This window comes from Glycine soja, chromosome 14 (genome assembly GCF_004193775.1).
Source record: "Glycine soja cultivar W05 chromosome 14, ASM419377v2, whole genome shotgun sequence".
In the NCBI taxonomy this organism is placed as follows: Eukaryota; Viridiplantae; Streptophyta; class Magnoliopsida; order Fabales; family Fabaceae; genus Glycine; species Glycine soja.
Window position 1 is genome coordinate 6221930 of NC_041015.1, and position 18811 is coordinate 6240740.

Sequence of the window (18811 nt, forward strand, 5' to 3'; positions counted from 1 at the left end):
TGTTTTTGAACCTATGATTTTGATTCCTTTGATTTTTGATATGATTATGTGAAATTGTTTGAGGGGTTTTACTCCCTATGTTGTGAGAAACATTTTTGTATAATTTGGTTGTGTTTTGGACAAGATTTACTAGATTAGCGTGAGAATTAGATTGTAGGAAACATTTTTTGTCATATTTTGGTCTTATGATCTTATTACGTGTTGAATTATAAGATACATGTGTATTGAGATTTTGTACGAATTGAGTTGTGAACTATGAACTGTACAATCACAGAACAGTAAGATCTTTTAAGGGCGACGAGTTAATGCACGACGAATGTTGTGATGGGATCAACTGTAGGAATCCGGCGAGTTGAATCACTTTGAGGCACAATGAGTTAAAATGATTTTGAAAACAATTGAGTAATTGTGTGTATTGCATAGTTCAAACTCCATTGGCACGTATGATTTTAAATGTCTGTTTTAATGAGATGATTAGTCATATGAACATAACATATTAATATTATTACTAACATATTAATATTATTATTGTGTGATATGTATATAATGCATAAGGTGTGATAACGTGATGTCTTGGGATTATGAAAGTGTAATAAATTGTAAGTGATAAGTTGAGTATGTGTTAAATTGTGAGATTATACGTGTATTGAGATGTTGTGTGTATTAAATTGTGAGCTATGAACCCTACAATCACAGGACTATAAGACCATTTAAGGGCAACAAGTTAATGCGCGACGAGTATTGTGATGAGATCCACTATGGGAACCTGATGAATTGAATCACTTTGAGGCACGATGAGTTAAAATTATTTTGAAAAGTCATGTGTTTTGCATATTTCATAGATAGAGTCTCCTTGTTAAAATATTTTTTGGGTTAAACCTGAATTAGGAGGGAGAGACCCTGACAGACTCTTTAGAGTCTAGGCCTTGGGGATAAATACACTCGGTTTGAGTGCTCTTTTAAATCTGTGTCGATCCCACATGATTGGACCATTCTCACAAAACAGCGTGACTCTGACTAATCTCCCTATGATTTTATCTAGTGAGAATGACCTGACTTACCAGTGTGTGTAGTCTATCTTGTCATGTACTTCTAGGTGTCCGACAAGATTTTTCACTGACATGATATCACATTGCATATAGGATTGAGTCTTAGTGTATCTATTGTATAACGTCTATGTAATGATCATTATGACTTGTTAAGTGATGGTGTGTAATGAATTGTGTAAGTGTGAGATGTGATATTCTATTTAAGATATGTTGTCTTGAATATGCGATTAATCATGAAGGCGTGGAATGTGATTTGTGATTAACTTCTAGGACAGGTGATGTTACGTGTTGAGTGTTGAAATGATGTGAACTGTGCCAAAGTTGAGCCTTGTTATACCTATATTGTTGTTATAATTATATTATTGTTATATTTATATCATACTTATATGCTTTCGTTTATCTCTATTCATTGAGGAATGTGATGACTCACTTCTCATGTGTTGTTTGTGTTTGGATCCTATAATGATCTCAAATCTTATGTTCGTGGGAGCACATAGCTAGGTGGATTGCTTTAAGAAACCTCATGCTAGAGGACGCTGGAACATAATGCTTTAATAGGATGTGACATTGGGACATGAATTTTTGTTTTAATTCCATGATGTTTCGAACGTAATATTTTACTTTATTTTATTTTGCTGTTTAACTTGAGTTCTTTTGTAAACTTGAACGACCTTATTTTGAGCTGAAAATATTTCTAAGAAATTTTATTTGGTAACAATGAAGTGAATGTGGATCTTTTACCTACGTGGATTTACTTACGATTTTATTGAATAAAATTGATTTAATTAAATTCCGTGTTTTATATATTTTTCCGTTTATATGCATGCTGGGATAGAGAGTGTCACAATCATATACTAATTGCATGCAGTTAATTCCTTGAGCGTCCTAATTGCATTTAATTCTGATTTTATCTATTTTAGTGATTTCTATGTCTTTTAGGGAAAAATCTTCATGTGGCCTAGAGGTACATGAAATACCCTTTGATTTCTAAACTTAATGGTGAAACAAGTTGTGAAAAATCTAACAACTTTGTAGGTAAATTAAACGAGTTTTCAATTAAGTTTAATACTTAAACTTTAAGAAATTTTGTATTAAAGAAATCTATAAGAAATAGTAGAAGTTAAGTAATAAACTCATGACTCTCGCCGACTTTCAGTTAACTGAAAAAGTTATTACATTCTGTAAATCTCATTCTACTAATTCCTTTTCACATGCATGTTTTCCATTACCAAAAATTAGGGGCATTTGGACTATAAAGAATTCAAAATAAGATTGTCCTAAATTTTACATGACCACTGGTCCATTATACTATAAGTGTGTGTTTGATACAACTTGCAACACATGCATTGAGATAAGAGATCATGTTAAAATCTATAAAATAGGTATAGGCATAAGCTATTCCTTTTTGCATTGCTTCACTTTGAATGTGTATTAGGGGGGACAAATGAGAAACCAAACATGTTGTAAGTGCGCGTTTGGATTCACATTACATCGAAATACTAGCATAGTCACCTGCACAAACACTAAACCTTGTAAAAGCTTGTTTCTTGTGAAATTCTCAATCATGGTTTGGAAATTCTCAAGTGAAATTCAAACACACTATATATTATCTTTAAGTTAGAATATCAATAGATAAATTGTATTCCAAAAAAGAAATCAGTTTTAAAATCTTAAGTTATGCTTATGCAGCATAGTTCCCACGAGATTGAACACTAAATTGAAAAGTTTAGTTTAATTTTTTTAGGTTGGTTTATCATGATATTTTATTGTCTCTTGTGCTACATTCAGACGGCAACATTTTGTACAGTTAGAGAGGACACCATGGGTCCGTTAAACGTTCACGGGCGCAGGTATCATGCGGCTGTGTAGAAAACTTCACGTCAAGATCATCAAAGAGCTGTGTATGGATCAGACAGGAAAAACACAAAAGCAACTTTTCACATTTTGGATGTTTTCAATTTCTCTTTTCTATGTTTGTGGTTAAGGCATGGAAGTGGCTGCAATTCATATCAGTCATTACTCCCTTCTTACTCAGCAGCAATCTTCCAAGCAAATGTTAGGTTGTGCTGGCCCCCATCTACCAATGTTAATTAGTCCACATCAGTCATCATGGTTTTTGACATCGTACAATTCTGAATATATATATATATATATATATATATATATATATATATATATATATATATATATATATATATATATATATATATATATATATACGGCTACAAATTTGTCACGTTTATTACGCTTGGTCACTTCAATTTTTGGTTCCTACTTGTTACTTCTCTTTATAAAAAGAAAAAAGGTGACGATTGTATAATTTTTTTTTAATTTACTCTAAGATAAGACTAAGATAATTTGGAACAAGAATAAGAGAAAAAACAAAGATAGCAAGCTGTATATATATTATGTTGTTGCCAAGTTAAATCTTGTCTTAACTAAAAGATAAAAGCTATGTGCTGCAAAGTGTACCTCAGATCGAGCATAGGGGCGCTTTCCATCTGTTTCACATTTACACCAGTGTGTGTGTTTGGATTCTAGTTTGTAAATCATGGCACTTCTCCTGGAGAAACATTTTTTTCCTTAACTTTAACTTAAACCATGGTTTTGGGGCTAGATTGTTGCACCTGATATTTTGTCTCTTCTTTTTAAAAATTTAGATTTGGATTTAATTCATTCCTAATTAATTTTGACAATAGTTTGAGAGGTAGGCTAGCTTATGAGGTAAGTGTTATTTCTACTTATATATATTATTTTGGTTATATCATTAATTGATGTGATATCACCTACACATTTTTGAACGTTAATAATAAGTAATTCGATAAGATCAATAATAACTACTAAATAATCTTTATATAAACTTTGATATCTTTTAGAATTTATATTTGAATTTAACATAATTCAAAAATTAGTTCATGAGAATTATCTAATACTCTACTAATATAAATTATTTTAGTCATATCATTAGTTAAATTCTTTGAAGAGTTCTTATAATTTGAAATTTTTTTAAAATATTAATTAATTAGAAATAGCCCTAATTATGATATCTAATGTTAACTATCACAAAAGTTAAACAATCTTACGATATATTTATAATAAAATTATCTAGAATGTGTTTGAGTAACCGTTCCCAAATGTGAAAGACACATTTCATAGGATTGGTGTTTAATTGTCCTTTTAAAAGGGTAAACAAATTAACATGCTATTATACTTATCAATAATTTATAAAGCTTACATTTTAATATCAAAATCCAACTATAAACAATCCATGAATAGTTTTGGCGATTTATGGGGTTGGTGTGCAAACTGTAAACTAGGCATTGTTACACAGCATCAGTTACAAATGGGCTTATTTCATACACATGGAATGAATTTTACAGCAAATGAAAGTTGTGACCAAGAACAGAATCTTTACATATCTTTAGACTTGTGCTACTTTATCTACGCCTACATGCATGGAATATAACCGGGCTCGTCAATTGGTCACTGAATTTAATCCTTGTGTCACCAACAGTGTTCATTCCTGGAAATTATTACATAGTCTTACACCACCACATGTTTTTACACAACATGCAACCAAAATTTTCAGTTTACAAAAAAAAATTAATAATACTTAATTACATGTCAGGTAGAAATTGGTTGAAACTATATGATCATGTATCATGTAATAATTTCTCATTCATTGCAGACAAATTTGAAGGTTGCAAGTGATGCGATGCTGATACATTTGGAATCCTTATCATCCACGTATATCCCAAGCTGAATTTATCTATGAAGAGCTCCCTTTTCTACTTCACAAGCTTTATAATCACTCTCCACTGCCAATACAAGTTGGAATTGGGACCACAACACTGATTTGTAACCGCAGATTGGGAGATCCATGTTTAGATTCCAAAGTTTGGATGCTCTGTCTGACACTAGTTAGTAGTCAAAGAGAATTAGCTGCGAAAATTGTTCCAAAAATGTTATTTCAACAACTGATTTTTCATATTTTTACTTCACTCTTTTTGAATGAAGATATTTTTTTATGCATGGGAATTGAAGACACTCAAGGGATTTATAATAACTCACGGTTTTCAACCAGCTGAACTAAACTCCCATAACTTTTGAATGAAGATTAAGAAACAAAGGATTTATCCTTTATTCTCCCTTCCTCTCCCTTTTTATTCACACAAGAAACTGCAAAAACAAAAGAGAAAAAATTGAAATGTAAAGCATTATTATATTTTAGGTGAAACTCATCTTATTTTGGTTTGAATTGGGTAACACCATTCGGAATCTTTATCATCCGGGTTTATTTCCCACCAATCATCAGGTGTCTATTCTTTTGGTGAGGTCCAATCCTCACAAGTTGAACAAGTTTATTCTGGTTCTGGATACCCTTGATTTTATATATTATGGACTAAGCCTTATTTTTACTACACCAAAACAGGTTTCAGTCAATTATTTTACCTGCCATAAAGTTTTAGCAGATCATGACATTCGTGGGGGAATATTTGAATATTTTTAAAGGAAGAGACAAAAAGTCATAAACCCAAAAGAAAAATTCTGATGCAGAAAGGTATAAATGTTATGGAATATGGAGCAACCAACAAAGGCTGGGTGTATTTTTGTTCTCATTTTATTGAAAAATATGATATGTAGTGTCATACTACTGTCATTTTTTATTCTCGTTTCTTTAAGAGAAAACGAATTAGGTCAAATTCCTTAACAAGTTTTTCATGTTCTTTACTTTAGTTCTAGAAACTTGGTCTAACTTAAATCACATAATAATACACATTAGCTATCATCAACAACATAGGGTCAAATTCTGCAAGGTTGTAATAGATGAGTAGAATCTTATATTCTGATCAAAACTGATGGTTTTATACTTCATACTTTAGATTCGTACATAAAAGACTCAATCACATTCGAGACATGATGAGATAGATTCTAACACCTTGTTGTACTTATTGGATGTCATTTTTGCAATGTATTCTCGATAAAAAGGCAAGCAAACCATATATAGAAGATCATGATGTCAAATACTTTTATCCCGCTAATTATGTAATATTTCACTATGTCCTCGCTACCCACACCTATTGCAATTATTTGTGAAGCAGTTGTGCAAATAAAAATGAAATGAATAAATTTTTGCGGGAGCAAATTGTCAGCTACAACTACAAGGAGAATTTTAATTCAAAATTGCTATTTAGTACGGAATTTTTTGCACCAAACATACGTAATTGATAGGAAAATTGTTATTTATTTTACACAGTATACTGATCAAATAAAAGATCACAGTAAATATTAATATATTTTAAGATAATTATCAAAAAAAGTTAGCAAAGTCATTGTATATATCAATTTGTTATTGGGGATTTGGGGCATGTTTGTTTTAACGTTACATGCACCAGACGTGAGAGCAAGAAATTGAAGTTTTTCCATTTAACGGAAAACTAACGCTCTTTGGAGTGCTAAGACTATGGAAGTTACTATTGGCACTGCCGATAGTGCTATTAGTACTACCCACGTGGATAGATTTTTTTTATTCCAAAAATATTCTTCTCACGGAAACATATTTTCATTTATAAAAAAAAACATATACAGTAGAATCAATAGTAGGCCCCTAAGACTATTTATGAACAGAGTATCCAAATATTGAATACCCAATGGGTTAATTATGAATAGAAAAATCGAACAAATGGGAGGTCCTTTTTTGGTTGGGCTTCACTCTACTACACCTAGTCGGCCATTACTATTACCACTATCAAATTTGCTATTAGCACTACTAGTCATAGCAAATTGTCCATTTTACCATTCTCTCTTTTTCCTACCCCCTCAACTCTTCTCCCTTCCTTTCCCATTCGCCCAAATTTTTTCACCCTCAAAATTCATAATACAATCATGATTCTGTTATATTTCTGTCAAAAGAACATTTTTGGAATAATGCTAAAAGGCACCCACGTGGGTAGTGTCATTAGTAATTACGGTAGTGTCAATATTAACTCCCCACCTAGTTTCATTTAAGTGATGGGCTGAAGCATGTAATTTAGTTGGGCTATAGTACCAAAAGTAATGGGATTGAGTTTTTTAAACCATATTCTTTATATTTTTTTCTAACAATTGTTATTATGGTTACAGAGCGAGAGACCATAAGAACAATTTAAAATGCAACTAAATAACTCTTCTCGTGTTCCTTTGTCAATTATTTTTCATTTTCATCCATACTTTGCTTGTTGTTTTGTGTGTAAAAAGTGTTACAAGTACATTCACAACTTGACAAAACAAAATGCATAAATTGCATAAGTGGAAATATATAGCTTTAAAATAAGAGGGTGGAAAATACACTAACACTCACGTTTCAGTTTCCATTTCAATATGAATTTTATAATAGAAATTTAATTTCTACATCATAGACCACGTTCTACTATATCAATAATTTATAGCAATTTGTCTTTATAATTTTGATACGGAAGCTGATGAACCTTACGAGTAATGTTTATACTGGTAAACTACTGTTATCTTATCGCTTCTGAATGGTCATACTCCTTCATTGATAAGTATTTTTGAATCCATACGTTTCGTACAGATTAACTCCAATGAAAATAGAATAACTTCAACATGCCATGTTAATTAGTTAGTCGTTTAACAAGAGAGGAGAAGATGATGCATATCATTTTGAAGATCATCAGGGTGCGAGTTGCAGAAGAATCAAAAGGTCAAGATAACATGTTGGAGGTGGAAAGGCCAAAGGAAATCGCATGCATAGGGTGGGACAAAGTGCGCTACATCTCTCAGAATCCTAAACGAAAGAGATAATATTACTAAGGTTGTGGATGGGCCTAGTTTGAGACAGGGCTGATACGGATTTGGGCCAATTAACACAACGCAAAAGCAATTAGCGGAGCCAGTTGGGGAGCAAGAGGAAGGTCGGGAACTGGACATTGAAGATAGCACAAGGAAAATTGTCAAGGAGATGAACAAGACAGAATCTTGATGTCCAACTCGGCGGGGGTGAGTTACATAAGAGGGCCTATAGAAGAAGCTACATCTCATGGTAGCTTGCAAGTTATGGGGGCATGCAGACGCAAACAAACTTCTCTGGGCAAGATTTTAAAGAAGGAACATCAGAACCATCAATATTTTAGTAACACTATCTCCGATACTAATGTCAAGTCCTGCAATAAAAATTTATGGTTGAAAAATGACAAGATGAAAGCAAAAAAGGATTTGGAGCGTGGGAAAATTATGGGGGTTAACTTTGATGGTATGGAAGATGCAATGGTGGTCCAGTTGGAAGGTATGGTAAGGAGGGATCAAAAGGAGATAGAAAATATTGAGAAGGTAAAAATAGAGGAGCACAAGAAGGTAACACTATCTCTCTTAGAATGTTAGAGGTCTGAGGAATGAAGTGAACTGGAGTTATATAAGGGAATTAGTCATCATAGAGGATATTCAATTTTTGTGTATTCGAGAATCAAAAAAAGAAGAGGCAACCAAGGAAATGTGTTTGGCAATTTGGGGAAATCAAGAGATGCAATGGTTGTATGTTCCATCGGAAGGGACATCGGGAGGTATGATTTGCATTTGGGATCCTCTTTGCTTTTCTGTCTTATTGCCTTCATGGGGAGGGGTTCCTTGGGTTGGAAGGCATTTGGAGGAAGAAAGAGTGAGAGGTTGTCTTAGTGAACATTTATTCATCTTGTGAGAGAAGATAGGTTGAGGGTGTGGGAGGTGCTTAAGGGTATTGGGAGTAGGTGTGATATTAAAAAATGGTGTTTGTTGGGAGATTTCAATTGTGTCAAGAGTCCTAATGAGAGAGAAGGTGTTGGTGTTATTGGGTTTGGTAGGAGAGAGAGAGAGGAGTACAATGCTTTCATTGAGTCCTTGGAGTTAATGGATACGCCACTTGAGGGGAGGAAGTTCTCTTAGTATAGGCCTAGTGGTACGACGAGTAGAATAGATAGAGTCTTAGTGTCTAGTGAGTGGTTTGATGCTTGGTAAGGGTGTATGGATGAGAGGCATATGTGTTGAAAGAAAAAATAAAGAGGTTAAAAAAAATGAAAGAATGGAATGTAAATATATTTAGTGATGTAGAGAAAAAAATATAGAATTCATTGAAAAGATGAACGAGCTTGACATGAAGGAGGAAGATGAGGGTTTGAGTGAGGATGAAATTGCCACAAAAAAATAAACTATATGAGGAGTTTTGAAGGTTGGCAACCCACAAAGGATCCATGCTTAGGCAAAAATCTAGGTGTAGATAGGTGAAAGAGGGAGATCAAAATACAAAGCATTTTCACTCATTGGTGAATTAGAGGAAAAAAATTGTTCAAAGGTCTTGATATAGATGGAAGGTGGGAGGAGAATCTTACAATGGTGAAGAAAGAAGTAAAAGAGTTTTTCAAAAGAAAGTTTTGTGATAATGGAGGTCAACGGCCAAAGTTGGATGGTGTTAATTTCAATTAAATCTCATGGGAAGAATGAAGGATTCTTGGGTCCTTCTTTGGGGAGGTAGAAGTTAAGGAAGCGATTTGGGATTGTGATGGTCAAAAGAGTCTCAAATCAAATGGTTTACACTTCAATTTTCTAAAATCTTTTTGAAAAATTATTAAGGATGATATTTTGAAGTTTGTAATTGAGTTTCACTCTAATTGTGTGCTTCTAAGGGATAGCAATGCTTCTTTCATTGCTCTTGTCCCAAAGGTAGATGACCCACAAAGCCTTGGGGAATTTAGACTCATCTCACTTGTTAGTTGCTTGTACAAAATATTTGCAAAATTACTTGCCAATAGGTTGATGAAAGTATTAAATGGAGTTATTGATCAAAAGCAAAACACCTTCTTGAAAGATAGGTATCTTCTTCATAGTACCTTGGTGGTCAATGAGGTTATTGACGATGCAAGAAGGGAGAAGAAGGAATACCTCTTTTTCAAAGCAAATTTTGAGAAAGCCAATGATTTGGTGTGTTGGGATTTATTGTTCTACAAGCTTAGGAGGTTGGGCTTTGGTGATAAGTGGATTGGTTGGATTAAGGTTTGGCTTCAATCAAATAATATTTCGGTGTTGGTTAATGGAAGCCCTACTTCTGAGTTCGTAGCACAAAAAGGGTTGAGAAAAGGCGATCCTTTAGCCCTATTTCTTTTTAACAATGTAGTTGAAGGCTTCAGTGGGATGATGAGACAAGCAATTAAGAAAAATATCTTTTCTAGCTATTTGGTGGGGAACCTCAAAGTTGAGGCTAATTTACTCCAATATGCGGACAACACTCTTTTTTTTTTTTTTTGTAAAGGCTATTCTTAGTAATGTTTTTACAATAAAGAGTATGTTGGGATGCTTTAAGCTTGTATCGGGCTCAAACTAAATTTCCATAAAAAAATTGGAGCTTTAAGGGTGGAAGATAACGGTTTGGAAAGTTTTTGCAACGTTGATGGATTGCCAATTAATCAAGTTACCATTGCTTTATCTTGGAATCCTAGTTGGAGCTAACCCAAGGAAAATGGAGACTTGGAGACCGATTGTTGAAAAAGCAGCTAAAAGGTTGAAGTCATGGAAGCATAAATCATTGTCATTTGCAAGAAGATTATGTTTGATTAACTCGGTAACCTCATCCTTCCCTCTATTTTATATGTCTTTATTCAAGATTCCTTATGATGTTGTTAACCATATTGAAAAATTGCAAAAAGTGTTTCTTTGGCGGGAGGATGAGAGTGGGAGGAAAACAAAATGGGTAAGTTGGAGGAAGATTTGTTGGCTGAAGAATGTCGGAATTGGGTGTCAAGGAATTGAGAAAGTTTCATGAGGCACTTTTAGGGAAAATGGTGGTGGAACTTATTTTATCAAGAGGAAGCTTTACAGGTCAAAATTATCAATTCAATGTATGGAGGTTGGAAAGGTCTCTTAGAAATGTATGTGCCAAGAAACTCATCAATTTGGTGGAGGGACCTATATGAAATGTGTGATGGCAAGAAAAATCTTGATGGTTAAATGGAAGATAGGGAAAGGAGATAAGATTAGATTTTGGTTAGATAATTGGCATAGGGAAGATGTGCTTGCTTGTGCCTTCCCAAGATTATTTTCCATATCTACACAACAACAAGCATTGGCTAGATGGAGCCTGGAAGTGGGAAGTTAGCTTAAGGAGACCATGTTTTGAGTAGGAGGATAGATTGCAAGTGGGTTACATAGGAAGCTGGAAGGTACTTGATGCTACAAGATAGTGAGGATTGTTGGAAGTGGACAAAAGGTTCATCGGGATTGTATTTGGTGAATTCGATTTATCTAGCTCTAACAAGATTAAGGGAAGGTTTTCAACATTAAGAGGAATTTCATAAAGTATGGGAGTTAAAGTCTCCTCCAAAGGTCCATTGTCACATATAGAGATTGTTACATAATAGATTACCAACTATACAAAACTTGATTAGGAAGGGATCTAACTTGAGTCTATAGTGTGTCCTTTTTGCTTCCAAGCGAAGGAGAATAATGATCATATATTTTTTTCTTGCCCGAAAAGCTATGATATATGGTGCAATTGTTACCCCTAGCGGAAGGAAAGTGTTGTTCTTTTAAGTTCTACATCAATGCATTTCCTACAACATGAAAGGACATCTATATCTAGAAGGGGTCAAGAAATTAGAATGGTCATGTGGAGTTTAGTGGTATGGAATATATGGAGGACGATTCGATCGCAATCAAATAATACAAGATATTCTATTTTTAGCTGATTATGGCTAAAAAATTTGTCTAAATTTGATATTTGCTCTTTTATGCAATGGCAAGTAGACATCCAAACTTGCATTGACCGTGCCACCCTCACCCTCCCAGTGTTGCACCATTTTCCTCCTTCCTTTCTCCTCTGCCACATCGCGACTGCGCCACCCTCACCTCCCAGAATTGCACCCTTCTCCTTCTTCCTCTCTGCTCCACCGTGTCGCAACCACGCCACCCTCACCCTTCCAGAATCACACCCCTCTCCTCCCTCTTCTCTTCTCTGTTGTGACACTGCCACAACCACCCTTTCCTCCCACCATTATGCCCCTCTTCTTCGCCACGCCACCGCCACCATCTCCTCACTCCACCGTGCCCCCTCTTCTCCACCGCACCACCCTTATACTCCCTGAAATCTATAATTTTGATTTTTCATTTTTTTGTTCTTCATTTTTGGGATTGTTGTTGATTGTGTTCTTGTTGTTGTTGATTTTTCTTGTTTATTTTTGGGATTATTTTTGTCTATGTTCTTCTCTTTCTTCATTCAATTTTTGTCTCTATTTCTATTGCTTCCTATGGACCACAATGGAGTGTTCTTCTACCAAAACATTTAGTCTTGTCATGCTAGAGATCAAGTCCCTCCCTACTAGAGCATATTTTAATAAGATAAATTCTTACATCTAAAATTAAGGTGTAAGCTAGAATGCTTATTGGTGCATAACCCAAGATGATATTCTCGGGACGTGAGTTTTGTTGTTTAATGAGTGAACTAATTGCAGAAGCCACCGGATATTCATGTAACTAATATCAATGCCTATGACAGATTGATAGGGAAGCATACCACAGCAGGAGATAAAGAGTAGATGGTGCCATTAGCAGAAGTCCAAGCACAAACATAAGCAAATGGGGTGCAGGGGGTGCAAACAACAACAAACAAGAGAAGAATTGTGAGGCCTGCTTACCTTAGTGACAGGATCGTGCAGGAGCGTTGTGTGCAAGATGGAAGATTCGATGTTGGCCTTTAGGGGACAAGAATAACCAAATTGCTGAATTTTGAACATTCTAGAACTCACAAAATGCCAAAATTAGAATTCAGTATATATATGACTATGTAATAACAACATCAATCATGAATGAAATTAGCAAATTACTCTCCTCTGTGTTTTTCTTCTTCCTCTGGAGGCACCGGTAACCTCGAAACCAGCTTATCTTCTCCTTCTTCCTTCTTTGTTTCTAGAGGTGTTAACCCTCGAAGTTCAGCAACAACCCTGCACGTAACAATTTGGTGCTTTCATTGACCTCCCACGGCTGCCACTCGTCGTACGGAGCTTCCATGGCTGCCTTCCATGGATGCCATTACAGCCCAAACCATTGCCATCCACAACAACCGCCAACCCACCATGACTTTTCTCCCGCTAGCGAGGATCGCCTTGAGGCCGTCCTGGCCAAACTTGATGTCGCTACACGCCGCCTCAACTCCCGACTGGATGCCCTTCTCCTACAACTGCCTCGGCGACTCGGCCACCACTACCCTCCTCAGTCTCCATGCTCGACACCCATACAACCAAGTCCCGAATCATTACCGCCTCTGCCACGGACTTCGTCGTTGACACCACCGCCACCTCCGCCACCCATGGTGAAATGCTTGACGTCGGAGGAACCCACTTTCTGCCGGGAGCGTGGATTGTGTTTCACTTGTGACGAACAATACCCTAGAGGACATTGCTACGCCTCTAAAGCTTTCCTTCTCGTTGCTGAAGACGAAGATCCTAATTGCTCTAATATAGATCCAGTTGACCCGACCCCAGACCCAACCCTCACACCCGACCTAGACCCGGCCCATTCGGCCCAAATTAATTTGAACTCCTTATCGAGTGATTTAGCACTGGAAACTCTGCGCCTTGCCGGCCTTCTCTCCGGCCATCGTGTGGTCCTCTTTGTTGATGGAGGGAGCACCCACAACTTCCTCCAGCCTCAACTAGCTATCTCTCTAAGCTTACCATGCCAGACCGCTCCAACACCATTACGCATGATGTTCTTTCATCACGGGCGCTTCGTGGACTTGCAGGGCGAGAACGCCACCACTTCGGGTCTTCTTCCCCAACACAAGTTTCGCCACCTCTGTCGGAACAACGAGGATGTTTCGTACTTCCATATTGCGGGATTTCCTGAAGCTCTTCTTGACTCACTACCCATTGACACACCTGGTGCAGTTCGTCGGAATAAACCTTAGAATTCCGGTATTGTTTTTGGACGTCATAGTTTGAAAATCCAACACCTTGAGGACAAGGTGTTTTTTATGGGGCAGGGAGTGATAGGGAAGCATACAACAACAGGAGACAAAGAGCAGATGGTGCCATTAGCAGAAGTCCAAGCACAAACAGATCAAACACGAGCAAAGGGGGTGCAGGGGGTGCAAACATCAACAAACAAGAGAAGAATTGTGAGGCTTACTTACCTTAGTGACTTCGTTTGAGCAGGATCGTGCAGGAGCGTTGAGTGCAAGATGGAAGATTCAATGCTGGCCTTTAGGGGACAAGAATAACCAAATTGCTGAATTCTAAACATTCTAGAAATCACAAAATGTCAAAATTAGAATTCAGTATATATATGACTATGTAATGACAACATCAATCATGAATGAAATTAGCAAATTACTCTTCTCTTTGCTTTTCTTCTTCCTCTGGAGGCACTGGTAACCTCGAAACCAGCTTATTTTCTCCTTCTTCCTTCTTTGTTTCTGGAGGTGCTCACCCTCAAAGTTCAGCAACAACCCTGCACGTAACACAGATGTTCATTGGTAATGTAGAAGCGGTGCATGGACAAAATGTTGGGGACATCATCATTAAGGGTGATTTTTTGGGGTGGTTAGCAACGTGTGAAGTTGATGTTTTTACTATAAGAACTTTAAGGGGACAAAGCCTTTGTATATCTCTAGTCTGTAGGAGAGAATATGTAGGTAGCAGAGATGATTTTTTGTGGAGTAAAAGCTTTGTTGATTATGGAATATTTATATAATACTCATGTTAATGTTCGGCAATCAATTGAAATAGATGAGTCTAAAGGGATTATGAACCTCTGTCTTGGAAACGATGATGGCACATTTTGTGCCTTTACATATTAATATATACTTATTTTGCCGACTTAAAAATAATGTAAACATTAAATATAGACATTTCTTAGAACAAAAAATTGAATCTTAATTAATTCCTCACACCGTAGACTAGCTTTTCTGCTGAATTTAATCAGTTGTGTTGGTATGTGGTAGTGTCTTCTTATCATTTTATTTCCTACTTTTAAAATAATTTCAAATATAACCAACTTAAATAACTAGTAAATAAAATTTTATTAATGAAAGGAATAAGGAAATATGTTATTAAAATATTCAAATTCACACAACCGGGATATTAAAAGTATCATCCATATTATAACGTGAAGATATTGTGGAAGTGGAAGCAAATAATTGCACGTAGATTAAGGATAAGAAGAACACACGTGTATGTAAAGCCAAACTAAAGTGGTAGGCAATGAGATTTTAGCAAAAGCACACAGCAACAAGGAAAGCAGAAAAGTGGCTTTCATCAAGACCTAAATTATTGAAGATGACAATCAAATAATCAATCATTCATACTTTATTGCTCCAATATGAACGAATGAGCGACTAACTTCTCTTTGTTTTATCGTCGAAAAACTAATTATTCATTTTAATATCTGTTTGTTTTATCGCCATAAAACTAATTTTTATACTTTTCAATAAAAGATATAGATAGTATTTGGATAGAAACAATTACAATTAAGATTAGTTTTAACACATTCTAATTATATTTAACGATTAAAAGTTTTACTTAACTTTAAAACAAACGAATATTTAATTTATGTGTATTCAGCGTAAAAAATGATTTTTTTAAAAATATAATAGAAGTACACTAGATGCAACAAAAACAGGACCCTACGTTTCACAGAGACTGGGTCAAAAGCAGTTTGTTCTGGGAAGTAGGAATCAGTCAATGACATTGTTTTAAGGTCGTTTTCCTTTCTATCGTCACTTTTGTTATCATAGGCTGCAGCCGACATAACATCCACACTCCACAAAATCCAGGTTCCACACGTTTTTCCCTTACCATGTTTTATCTTTTTTTCCTTCATATTCCAAAGAAATTTTTTTTTAACTCGAATATGATGTAACTTATTAATTGATAATACACTTTGAAATTTGTGAAAGAAAAATTAAACTTTAATTTGGTTTTAACAAAATATATTATTATAAACTGAAAAGGAAAAAAAAGTTTTAAACATAACTAAGTTTTCGATCGAAAATTATTCAAATTATCAAAGTCACTAGAGATATTTTAAAATTCCACTAAAAATTTTAAGACCCTAATTATAAACATTAATTTTTTTTATTATTGTACTACAAAGTAATTTTAATTTAAAATTTTTGTAAAAATAATATTTTTTTTATCAAGCAAATGTTAATTTTATTAGTAGATATAGAACAAAGTCACCTTATTTTTCCACAAGAACAGTATTTTTTAAGAATTATTAAAGTATCTTATATTTAAATATTAATATGACTAATTTTTATAATGAATATTTATTAAGAAAATTAACGTGACATTTTTGCATCACTGAAGAAGTGAGAAGTGAGAATTTGTGGTGCCTTGGCTTAACTTTTGTAGGAATGTGTTGCACACTTTATTGAAAATATGAAACAGTTGAATCTTCTACGAGATAAAAGGCACATGAAGTCAAGAACCGTTCTTACATTAAACGCACGAAGCTAAAAGATAGCACACCATTGGGAGTTTTTGTCTCTATTCCTCTAGTTGTTCGGTTTTCTTTTTAATAAATAAATCTCCCAATTCTTCTTAACAAATATTATTGTGATTTTTTGTGTTTGTTATTATTATGGGTTTGCCATATGGGAGTTGCAAGCAATGTGTGAGACAAGAGAGTGAGGGGTTGACGAAGGCATTGCATTAAATTAATGATTTAGTATTTTTAGGATATTGATTAAATTTTTTTTTAAAAAAAAATTATTGTGAAAATTATGGGAGAGCTTAAAAAAATATTTTCTTCATTTCTAATTATAAGATATAGTTAATTGATTTATGTTTATTGAGAAAGTTAGTTAATTTAATTATTAATATTAGGTTTATATATAATTATAACATTTGTTCGAATTTATCCTTAATTTTATTAAAAACATACTCATTTGCTTCAATCTACGTAAGAGATAAAAAAATAATTCAAGATATTTTAATAAAAAATAATTAACACTCAAAAAAGATAAAATAGAATTTTATTAATAAGAAAAAAAATATTAACTATTTCTTATAAATAAATAAAAATATTAATAATATAATTTAATAAATCTCAATAAAAATATTTATTTTTTAAATTTTTTAATCAATGCCCCACCTGTGTCGGTATTTGTCTTAAATAATGATAATAATACTTGAAAAAATGGCTGAAATCAAGGGCGAGTGGTGGTCGGTACACGCGTATGATTGCGCGTAGGATGCTGACACTATTATCAGTTCCACTTGGCCACGTGCAGGCCAACATGACCAAATTGTTATGGAACACTCTTCCTTTTATTTTAATTAATTTGTATATTTTTCAAGGTAGTTAATATATTAAGAAAGATGAAGAGTTTTTATATTTATTTTAAAAGGTATAGTAGAAAAGTGGTATGTAAGTGATATAATTAAAAAAAAATCTTATGTTTACTTAAAAGTTAAAACAAACTCTTGTACAGTCAACAAAATTAATTTGATTATAAATGATTTAACATCATTTTTCTAGACAAAAAGAATTAGTTTATCCCTTCAATTTAGGATCATGTCCATAATCATCCTCAACTTATGGGAAAAAACACACGATATGTAAGATCCGTTAAAGTTAGTTTTTCATATATGGTGTGCTTGCTGATAATAATAATAATAATAAATATATGGTATGATTGTATAAGTTAATCATCCTCGACTTCTAGTTTTTCATTTCCACCTCTAACTAAGACTGAGAACATGAGATGGAAAGGAACAGGCAAAAGGTAGGTAGACAAGGTTGGAGAAAAGTATTAAAAGAAACCATACAACTTCTAAAAACTTAAAACTATAACCATGAATCTTTTTTTTTTTCAAAAGTGAGATAAAATAATTTTAAATTTTATTTAAAAAATATTTCAACCCCTTTTATATAAATAGGTTTTATTTTTAAATTCAAGATTAAAAATAGAAAAAATTAGAAACTTAGATTCACCTAAATTGATTCTAAGCTTTTTGGAACATACAAATTTAGCTTTTTCGTTTAATTCCCTTTTGTTAAATCTACTCCTATTTTATAAATTAGAATACATAATTTAGAATTTGAAGAGTGCGTGAAACTTTTCTCACTCTCCCCATTAGACATTTTTAATATTCTTTATTTTCTCACTTTGAAGTGCATTTCAGATACTCATCGAGCAACTAGCTAAAAATTCTCTCTCTCAACCATCTCAAACTACCATTCTTTTATTTCTATCTCTAAATTAAATTTTAATCATTTTAAAAAAATATCAATAGTTAAAGTAATAAGCTAAATTATAATTTTTATTTCCTATAATTTTAAATCCACGATTTTGACTCCCTATTTCTAAATCAATACATTTAGTCTTTTTATTTTTTTAAATAAACAATTTTAATCTTTCCATTCCGTGACCATCCAAAATTAAAAGTTAATTTTGATGTAATGTATTAGTACTGATGTAGTGTTTATATAAGCAATTAACATGACACTTATATTTTTTTATCACCATGACATTGATATAGAGTATTCACCCGCTGACAAGTAATTTCAATCAACAAGAATAAAGATAAAATTAAAGTATTAATTTTGCCTAATGTAAGAATTGAATTCAGGATAAGTTTTATACATCACCATCTATTTGTTGTGATTATGGTGAATATTTTAAAAGATTAAAGTCTCACTTTCACCTCGTTTAATTTTAGATGTTTTTAAACTTTTATAAATTATCTTATATCTTTAGCTTACAAATACGCTAAGACATAGTCTTGCATTCATAGGATCAG

At 33.8% G+C, this 18811-nt stretch overlaps 1 long non-coding RNA gene across 3 annotated transcripts; it reads right to left on the reverse strand.

Moving 5' to 3' along the window:
• Positions 1-4384: 4384 nt before the first annotated feature.
• Positions 4385-14815, reverse strand: LOC114383414. 3 transcript variants are annotated; one of them, XR_003660502.1, is made up of 5 exons: positions 14397-14815; positions 14197-14307; positions 12701-13942; positions 5121-5228; positions 4385-4991 (listed from the first exon to the last, which is right to left on the reverse strand). It is a non-coding gene; the product is annotated as an uncharacterized LOC114383414 (long non-coding RNA). The 3 variants fall into 3 exon arrangements; XR_003660501.1 differs by having other exon boundaries at positions 12701-14016; XR_003660500.1 differs by having other exon boundaries at positions 12701-14307.
• Positions 14816-18811: the final 3996 nt, after the last annotated feature.